The 9,752-nt window shown below is 51.7% G+C and overlaps 1 long non-coding RNA gene across 1 annotated transcript; it reads left to right on the plus strand.

Annotated features, from left to right (window-relative positions):
• The first annotated feature begins 7,913 nt into the window (after positions 1-7,913).
• On the plus strand, positions 7,914-9,659 carry LOC138984906 (uncharacterized). The gene is made up of 2 exons (XR_011462149.1): positions 7,914-8,261; positions 9,493-9,659. It is a non-coding gene; the product is annotated as an uncharacterized lncRNA (long non-coding RNA).
• The last annotated feature ends 93 nt before the right edge of the window (positions 9,660-9,752 follow it).

Genomic DNA, 9,752 nt, shown 5'->3' on the forward strand with positions numbered 1-9,752 from the left:
GCAAGTCCTGTGTCAGGGGCTTTATTGGCTTTCTGTGTAAACCAAGGAATATCAGCCTCTTTCTCTCCTTTACTTTCTTATCTTCAACTCCGGACCACCAAGTTCCGGTCCATTAAAGGACCTCAACAGAGCTTGACTAGCAGTCTCAGCTGTGCTGCTCAGCCCTGAATTCTGCGGAGCTGTCTCTCTAGTACCACCCACAGGGTTACACACATATACACATGCACACACAGACATGTATACGTTCGTATGTATACACTGTGTGTGGAAATTATGTATGCGTTTGTACAGAATTACATAAACGTATGTGTATAAACACACACACACGCCATGGGGAGCCACATTATGACTGGAGGACAGAGCTTACTTATTGGCAGTTTCTTTTGCCTTTATTCTTACAGAGTCCACTCATTTCCGGAGTTTACTTAGATCACAACTTTCCCCACTCTCTTCCTTAAGATTCTTTTAAAAATTGATTTATTTTTAATTGGAGAATAATTACTTTACAGTATTGGGCTGGTTTCTGCCATACATCAACATGAATCAGCCAAAGGTATACATATGTCCCCTTCCTTAGGACCTTCCTCCCACCTCCCATTCCTTTCCCTGAGATTCTTGCATACATCTGTGTTATGGTTAGAATCTTTTGTGACATACACTGTATTAGTCCCGGAGTACAGGACTGGATTAGTGTATTAGTCCTGGATTCCCTGACATCTCGAGTGATATTTTTAATTTGCAGACATTAATGTTCACTCTTTGTGCTGTAAAGTTCTGTGAATTTTGACTGATACATATTGTCACATTCACCTGTTACCCAGATCCTGGTTTCTAATGCCATTCACCAATAAAAAGATCAAGGTTCCTTGGTTTATTCTAGGACTGGGTCAGAATATATACAGGGTGAGTGTGGAGCATTTTATAGTGCAAGTAAGTAAGAAAATGTTCAAGACAAATTAAAAAAGATGAGAAAACTCCATAATGAAAACAGTTTGCCAAGGGGGCACAACAGTCAAAAGAAAGAACTCCCAACACCGAACCCAGAAACATTCAAGCAACAAAATGAAATACAATCAGATCAGATCAGATCAGATCAGTCGCTCAGTCGTGTCCGACTCTTTGCGACCCCATGAATCACAGCACGCCAGGCCTCCCTGTCCATCACCAACTCCCGGAGTTCACTCAGACTCACGTCCATCGAGTCAGTGATGCCATCCAGCCATCTCATCCTCTGTCGTCCCCTTCTCCTCTTGCCCCCAATCCCTCCCAGCATCAGAGTCTTTTCCAATGAGTCAACTCTTCGCATGAGGTGGCCAAAGTACTGGAGTTTCAGCTTTAGCATCATTCCTTCCAAAGAAATCCCAGGGCTGATCTCCTTTAGAATGGACTAGTTGGATCTCCTTGCAGTCCAAGGGACTCTCAAGAGTCTTCTCCAACACCACAGTTCAAAAGCATCAATTCTTCAGCGCTCAGCCTTCTTCACAGTCCAACTCTCACATCCATACATGACCACAGGAAAAACCATAGCCTTGACTAGATGAACCTTCGTGGGCAAAGTAATGTCTCTGCTTTTGAATATGCTATCTAGGTTGGTCATAACTTTCCTTCCAAGGAGTAAGCGTCTTTTAATTTCATGGCTGCAGTCACCATCTGCAGTGATTTTGGAGCCCAGAAAAATAAAGTCTGACACTGTTTCCACTGTTTCCCCATCTATTTCCCATGAAATGATGGGACCGGATGCCATGATCTTAGTTTTCTGAATGTTGAGCTTTAAGCCAACTTTTTCACTCTCAACTTTCACCTTCATCAAGAGGCTTTTTAGTTCCTCTTCACTTTCTGCCATAAGGGTGGTGCATATCTGAGGTTATTGATATTTCTCCCGGCAATCTTGATTCCAGTTTGTGTTTCTTCCAGTCCAGCGTTTCTCATGATGTACTGTGCATAGAAGTTAAATAAACAGGGTGACAATATACAGCCTTGACGAACTCCTTTTCCTATTTGGAACCAGTCTGTTGTTCCATGTCCAGTTCTAACTGTTGCTTCCTGACCTGCATATAAATTTCTCAAGAGGCAGATCAGGTGATCTGGTATTCCCATCTCTTTCAGAATTTTCCACAGTTTATTGTGATCCACACAGTCAAAGGCTTTGGCATAGTCAATAAAGCAGAAATAGATGTTTTTCTGGAACTCTCTTGCTTTTTCCATGATCCAGCGGATGTTGGCAATTGGATCTCTGGTTCCTTGGCCTTTTCTAAAACCAGATTGAACATCAGGAAGTTCACAGTTCACATATTGCTGAAGCCTGGCTTGGAGAATTTTAAGCATTACTTTACTAGCGTGTGAGATGAGTGCAATCGTGTGGTAGTTTGAGCATTCTTTGGCATTGCCTTTCTTTGGGATTGGAGTGAAAACTGACCTTTTCCAGTCTTGTGGCCACTGCTGAGTTTTCCAAATTTGCTGGCATATTGAGTGCAGCACTTTCACAGCATCATCTTTCAGGATTTGGAATAGCTCAACTGGAATTCTATCACCTCCACTAGCTTTGTTCGTAGTGATGCTTTCTAAGGCCCACTTGACTTCACATTCCAGGATGTCTGGCTCTAGGTCAGTGATCACACCATCGTGATTATCTGAGTCATGAAGATCTTTTTTGTACAGTTCTTCTGTGTATTCTTGCCATCTCTTCTTAATATCTTCTGCTTCTGTTAGGTCCGTACCATTTCTGTCCTTTATTGAGCCCATCTTTGCATGAAATGTTCCTTTGGTATCTCTGATTTTCTTGAAGAGATCTCTAGTCTTTCCCATTCTGTTGTTTTCCTCTATTTCTTTGCATTGATTGCTGAAGAAGGCTTTCTTATCTCTTGTTGCTATTCTTTGGAACTCTGCATTCAGATGTTTATATCTTTCCTTTTCTCCTTTGCTTTTCACTTCTTTTCACAGCTATTTGTAAGGCCTCCCCAGACAGCCATTTTGCTTTTTTGCATTTCTTTTCCACGGGGATGGTCTTGATCCCTGTCTCCTGTACAATGTCACGAACCTCATTCCATAGCTCATCAGGCACTCTATCTATCAGATCTAGGCCCTTAAATCTATTTCTCACTTCCACTGTATAATCATAAGGGATTTGATTTAGGTCATACCTGAATGGTCTAGTGGTTTTCCCTACTTTCTTCAATTTAAGTCTGAATTTGGCAATAAGGAGTTCATGGTCTGAGCCACAGTCAGCTCCTGGTCTTGTTTTTGCTGACTGTATAGAGCTTCTCCATCTTTGGCTGCAAAGAATATAATCAATCTGATTTCGGTGTTGACCATCTGGTGATGTACAATAGTATTGATTAAAACCCAAAGTATAAGACAAACATGCATGAGCCCACACTGATCTGGACTGTGCCCTCGATATGGTGTGACGAGAAGGGCGCTCTACCTCTGTCGTCATGCTCCCAAACCTCATAACCCCGATAATCCTGAAGAGCGGGAGACAAATGCTAACAGAGGGGCTCCCAAAGACATACCCAAACAGTTCTCAAAACCTGTCCATTTCATCAAAGTCAAGGAAAGTCAGACTGGTCACAGCCCAGAGGAGACTACAGAGATGAGAGGACTGTCATGTGGGCCCTGGATGGGGCCCTGGGACATCAGAGAGAAAGTGAGAAATATGAAGAAACTACGGAATTTATTTAATAATGGTGTATCAATACTGGGGGTTCCCAGGAGGCTCATGGGTGAAGAATCCACCTGCAGGCAGGACACCAGCTTTGATTCTTGGGTGGAAAGATCCCCTGGAGGGCGTGGCAACCCACTCCAGGATTCTTGCCTGGAGAATCCTGTGGACAGAGGAGCCTGGCGGGCTACAGTCCATGTGGTCGCAGAGAATCAGACACGACTGAGACAACTGAGTGCTTATCAATGTTGGTTCACTGACTGCAGCAAAACATGGCACGCAACTGTATCAGCTGAAATTCTCCAGAGAAACAGAACTAACAGGATATAGATACAGATGTAGATTTATTATAAGGAGTGGCTCACGTGACCAGAGAGGCTGAGAAGTCCCAAGACCTGTAGCTGGCGAGCTGGACTCAGGACGCCCGACAGTCAGCTCCGTCCTGAGAAACGCAGGCTTGAAACCCTGCAAGAGGTGAGAGCTAACGTTTCAGCTGAGTCTGAAGGCAAGAAGAGACCATGTCCCAGATGAAGCAGTCGGGCAGGAGGAGTCCTCTCACTCGCGGTAGGGCCAACTTTTTGTTCTATTCAGTCCTCTGATTGGGCGAGGCCCACCCACATTTTGGAGGGCAAACTGCTTTACCTAGTCCCCCACTGTGAATGTTAATCTCCCCCAGAAACACCTTTACAGATGCACCCAGAACAATGTTGGACCAAATGTTGCGCATCATGGCCCAGCCGAGCTGAAACATGAAACTAACCACCAAACCAACAGAACTGTGAAAATGCCCTGGTCCTGGGCACCAGCACTTGTCTGTGAGCACGTCCTGTGTGAAGAGGGTAGAAGCTGAGTTTCAGAGGAGGGGTGTGCAAAGTGGGGGCTGGGGGCAGAAATCGGGCAGCAGGCCTCTCACAAAATCTCTGCCGGTGACCCTCGGTTTCAGTACATTTTGCTAAACCTAAAAAATACTTAGTGGAGGTGCATATTTGTAGGTTAAGGGAGTGCGAGGTGAGTTTTGCAGCCTGGGTGAGATTTTTAACCTCTCTGAAAGTGGTCATTTAGTTTTCAGTGGTTATGAAGCATAAAGCTTTCATATGACATGAATATAGTTCTCAAACTTGACTGCGCATCAGAAAGCCTTGGGCCAGGGACGTCTTGTAACAGATGACTGGGACCATCCGGAGCTCCTGGTAGTTCTAACAACGTCCCAGGTGATGCTGTTGCTCTGGTCTAGACAGCATACTTTGAGAAGCTATATTTTATGTGTTGAAAACAGATTTCCAATGCAATAAAAATAAGATGCAAATGTTTGCATCCGTGTGCATTCTGTCTGGGTCCTTGATGTCTAGAATGCTGCTACAGAGTAGGGCTGTGCCCCATGGTCTGTGCTTCTCTTCCTCAAGAGCTTCTGTGGTTCCGAATGTGGACACAGGGTGGTGCCACGTGTCCACAGAGTCTGCCCCAGAACTTCCGGGTGGCCTCTGGGAAGGATGGTGTGCACGGTGGCTGATCTCCCTGCCCTGGGGGGCAGTAGGGACAGGTCTAGGGCCTAGATCCAGCTCAGACCCGGATCCACAGACATGTGCTGAGGGTGAAGAAGGGGTACCTCTGTCCATACAGCCCTGCGAGGCTTTCCTGATGTTCCCCAGGACAGGCCAGAACGGGTCTGGCCGGCCCCAGCCTTTGGCTGTGCTCCCTCTGCGGCTCGGTTTGTCCAGCTGTTGCAGGGGGTCCTTGTCCCCACCCTGCCCCCCTCAGGGCCCTTTACTTCCTTGTTCAAAGTGACCCCCACTTGGCCACCACTGCTTTCTCCACAGGGCACATTGTTTTCTTTCCAGAAAAGGCAGACTCCAGTGGAGCAAGGGAGTCGAGGACTTAGGGCTGCACTGTGTGTGGGGCGGGGCAGCCTGACCTCGGGCGATGGAGAGAGAGGCTGTGCCGGGCTTCCCACCTCTGGCAGCCTCAGTGTGGGTGGGGGAGCAGGGATTGGCATAGAGTTTGGTTTGAATGACTGGTTCTGGGGGCTGAAATCCCGGTTCGGGTGCAGCCTGAAGCTGAGCCCCAGAAGCTGCGTGAACAGAGGGCGAGGTGGGCCGGCTTATGCTTGGAACGGTTGGGAAGGTCAAAAGGGCTGGGGAAGGTGGATAGGCAGGCTGGAGTGTCCATCCAGGCTTGAGCACAGGCTTGGAATCTCTTTCCCCTGGAGAGTGGCCTCCAGTTCCCCTGTCCTGCTCCTCAATTGGGCTCCACCCACTCGCGCTGGGCTGGCCAGGGTCTTTCTTGGGAGCCTGGGGCTCATGCCCCAGAGCACAACGGGCACTCTACTGCCCCCCACCCCCCACCTACACCTCGAGCTCCTCAAGCCGGGATGGGTGGAGAAGGAGGCCTCCCTCAGAGCCAGGCCTGCACGATGGGGGCAGGAGGTCTTATCTGTGAGAGAAGAAATGCCACGGGCAGGATGACTGAGCCTCTGATCCACAGCTTTATCTCCAACTGAACCCCAAAGCTATAATTAAAGGTTCAGGCGGAAGGGATTATTCTAGGGGAGGGGCAGCGCCCCCCACAGCCTGAGGCTGGAGATAATGTTCAGGACACACTTCCTCCTCTGGCCTCCCAGGACTTGGCTCCTTCCTGGGAAACCAAGTTACAGGACGGTCAGACTGGGGCCCGGGAAGGCGGGGCTGGGAGCCCAGAAGCGAGTCCCACATTTAGAACAGGTGTAGCCCCCAGGGAAGAACAGGTAGACTGATGTTCCTTGGGGAATGCAGTCACATCATCAGTCACCATCGGGGTGTAATCGTTCATGAGGACGGAGGCCAACGCTAAGTCTGGGGCTTAGGACCAACGTGGTGAGACGTCCTGCTGCTTGGCCCCTGGGCTCACACCCACACTGCCTGGTCTGGAGACAGATGAGGCCTTGATCACTGTCACCAACAACCTTTTAGTCATTCTGACGGTGGGTCGTGACCCCGCAGTTTCCTATCATCTCGGACTCTGCACTCCTCCAGCTTAACCCTCAGCGGCGCAGAACTGAGGCTCCGCCCAGCCTCCTAGCTGCCCACTCGTCCACCCATCCCTTCCTTCCCCACCCTCCATCCATTTAACATTGACCGAAAACCTTCTCTGGCCCCCAAAGTGGTGAACGCACTAGTCCCTGCCCTTGTGGGCCTGACAAGATACGTCCGAGGAGACGTCACTTGCTAAGGGCCTGCATGCCCTGAAGACACACGAGAGGCTGAGGGGAAGGTCCCTAGACTGAGGCACCGGCGTGGGTCAGGTTGTGGCACGTCCAGGACAAGACGGGAGGCCAGTGCTGGGTGCAAGGGGAGCAGGGAGGGCCAGGTGGCAGCGGCCAGACCACTCAGGCCTCTGGGCCCTGCTGGAGGGTTCTGGGCAGAGCTGTGCGGAGACCTGAGTACTCTGGAAGGCGCGTCCTGGCTGCTTTGGGGAGCACCTGTGGAGGCTGGGTGGGGAGGGCAGGCGTGGGTTCAGTGGGTTAGGCACTCAGAGCCCCAGGCCAGGACAGATGACACCTTTGGCCTCTGGCAGAAGGCAGTCTGAGGGCACAGGCTAACTGGGCCCCACAGATGGCTCTCTGCTCTCCAGAGGACACTGATGGGCCAGGCAGCGGTCTCCTCTGGCCACTTCCATTCTCTCAGGGAAATTAGCACAGGGTTTTCACTGCAGCGGGTGAGGGGTTGTTGCACAGAAGGAATGTGGAAGACTCTCAGCGTGAAAACAAACTCACTAAGCAGCGTTTGGTGTGGGAGGGGATGAATAGCTCATCGCCTGCAGAAGAGAAAGAGGCTTCAGCTCACACGCAGTGACCGGCAGCGCTACAGCGACCTCCCGGGGCCAGCAGGTGGTGCCGACCCAGGGCATTCAGCCCTGAGCACCTGTCCCCGCACGTGGGCCTGGAGGCAGATCCTCGAAGTGTCTCGTCTGCTCAACTTCCCCTCTGCTCCCCCGCAGCCCAGCCGCTGACGAACAGCGGCCTCTGGGCTAGACCCGGGCTGTGCCCAGGGTAGAGCGGGCTGCCCAGTATGTTCAGGTAGAGAAGGCCTGACCATTCAACCAGAATTCCAGCGTCAGAGAACTTCATAGTAGCTCCACAGCGCACTGCCTGCTGACTTCCCAGATATTTAGGGTTAACTCTTAAATTATGTCACTTTTCCCTCTTGCCTTCTCAAACCAACTTCTCTGGTCCTGCTCTTTTGTTGAGCTCCTTCCCCACAAAGAAGTGAACGTCCTTTCCAGAGGGGCTAAGGCCCCCTCGGGAGCCATAGCAGGGGCTGGGCCTGGAGTTGCTGGTCTGAGGCCCTTTCTCTCACAGTTCCAAGCAGGCTTCCCTCTGCCAAGCCCTGTGACAGGAGGGGACAGCTGCAGCTGCTTCCGTGAGCTATAAAAAGCTCCAGCAACCAAGTGAGCAGAGGGCACACCGCGTGCACACCCGGAACTTCACTAGACTAAGGAGCTCAGCCCTACAACTATGCTGAGGTTGGCCCCCACCGTCAGGCTGCTGCAAGCCCCGCTGAGGGGCTGGGCGATCCCTAAGGCACACATCACTGCCAAGCCAGCCAAAACACCCACTTCTCCGAAGGTAGGTCCCACCAAGGCAGTGGGGAGTGGGGGGTGAGGGGTGGGGACCCCTACCCCAGGCAGGGCGAGTGGGTGGTCCTGAGATGTTTTCAGGATGAGGTGGGTTTGGGGCAGGAGGCAGAGGGGAGAGGGGCTTCCTTCAGGCCTGCTTACAGAGGGGATCCTGGTGCTCAGTCTCAGGAGCACCAGGCTGGAAGTGTCCCAAGTTTCCAAATGGGGTCCCTGCAGCCATCACCCGCAGGCCAGGCTCCCAAAGCTGCAGTCAGTCGGTGGGCAGGGGCCCTCTGCTCTCAGGCCCCGCTTGTAAACAACACTGCTGCCGGCCGAGGTCGGGGGGTGCCCAGGGCACCTCGCTTTACCACCTATTAAAAGCAGAGTGGGCTGCTTTGAGGGTCTGTGAGAGCCCAGGTGAAAATGCAAACCTGCGACCCTGGGGCTCCAGGACAGTCAACAACCTATCTCTATTTTAAGCATAAATAAGCCAAGGTCACTGCCCAAGGTCATAGGACTAGATCTGAACCCAGCCTTCAGTCCCTATTCTGGGCCAACATTGCTTAAATCTCTGGGGGTGAAAAGTCAGTAAGGAAGGATTGGTCTCAAACCTGGCGTCGTGATTCACTCTGGGGAGGGGTGGGGCGACTAGTCTGGGCTGTCTCAGGAGGAAACAATGAAGGTGAAATATAGCTGGTGCTTTGGAACTGGGCTCCAAGGGTGCAGCCGCTGAGAACACAGGGTGCCAGGTGGCGTGGCCTCTACGTATGTGTATGCATGCGCGTGCGCACACACGTATAGGGAATCCCACCCAGGCTTCTGAACAGGACCACCACTCAGAGAAAGGGCCCTGGACTTGTTCCAGGCAACCTGACAGCACACCTGACGTGCACAAGTCCGCAGGTAACCAGGAGGGAGGGCGCACATCACGCTCGGTGGGAAGCAGTTCAAGGTCAAGGACAGGCCAGGCTCTCAGGCAGAGGGTGGGGCTGTGATAGAAGGCCCCACCCAGAGAACAGAGGCCAGTAGGCTGTCCTCCGTTACCATGGCAGTGCTCACTGCTCACATCTTGCAGATAAGGCTATCTGGGGCAGATGGAGCGAACACTGCTGGGCCCAGGGTCCAGTGGGAGCCAAGGGGCAGGGCCGCGTGTCTAGCTCTTCACCCTGCTCTGGTTAAGCCCCAGGGGCAGAGGCAGTGGGCCTGGGCCAAGTGGGCTCATGTGTGTCTTCTCGACCCAGGAGCAGGCCATTGGGCTCTCTGTGACGTTCCTCAGCTTCCTGCTTCCTGCCGGCTGGGTCCTGTACCACCTGGATAACTACAAGAAGAGCTCAGCAGCATGAAGGCTCTGCGGGCCCCACACCTGGCACAGACAGGAAGATCAGATTAAAGCCCTCCTCTTTCCTCACGTCTCTGGTGATTCTCTGTATGTGCATCAGGCACCTCCCCCACTCCCCCTGGATGCCCAGGACTGGGCTGTCGGAAAGCTGGTTCCTATCAG

Source organism: Bos mutus, chromosome 23 (genome assembly GCF_027580195.1).
Source record: "Bos mutus isolate GX-2022 chromosome 23, NWIPB_WYAK_1.1, whole genome shotgun sequence".
NCBI classification, from domain to species: Eukaryota; Metazoa; Chordata; class Mammalia; order Artiodactyla; family Bovidae; genus Bos; species Bos mutus.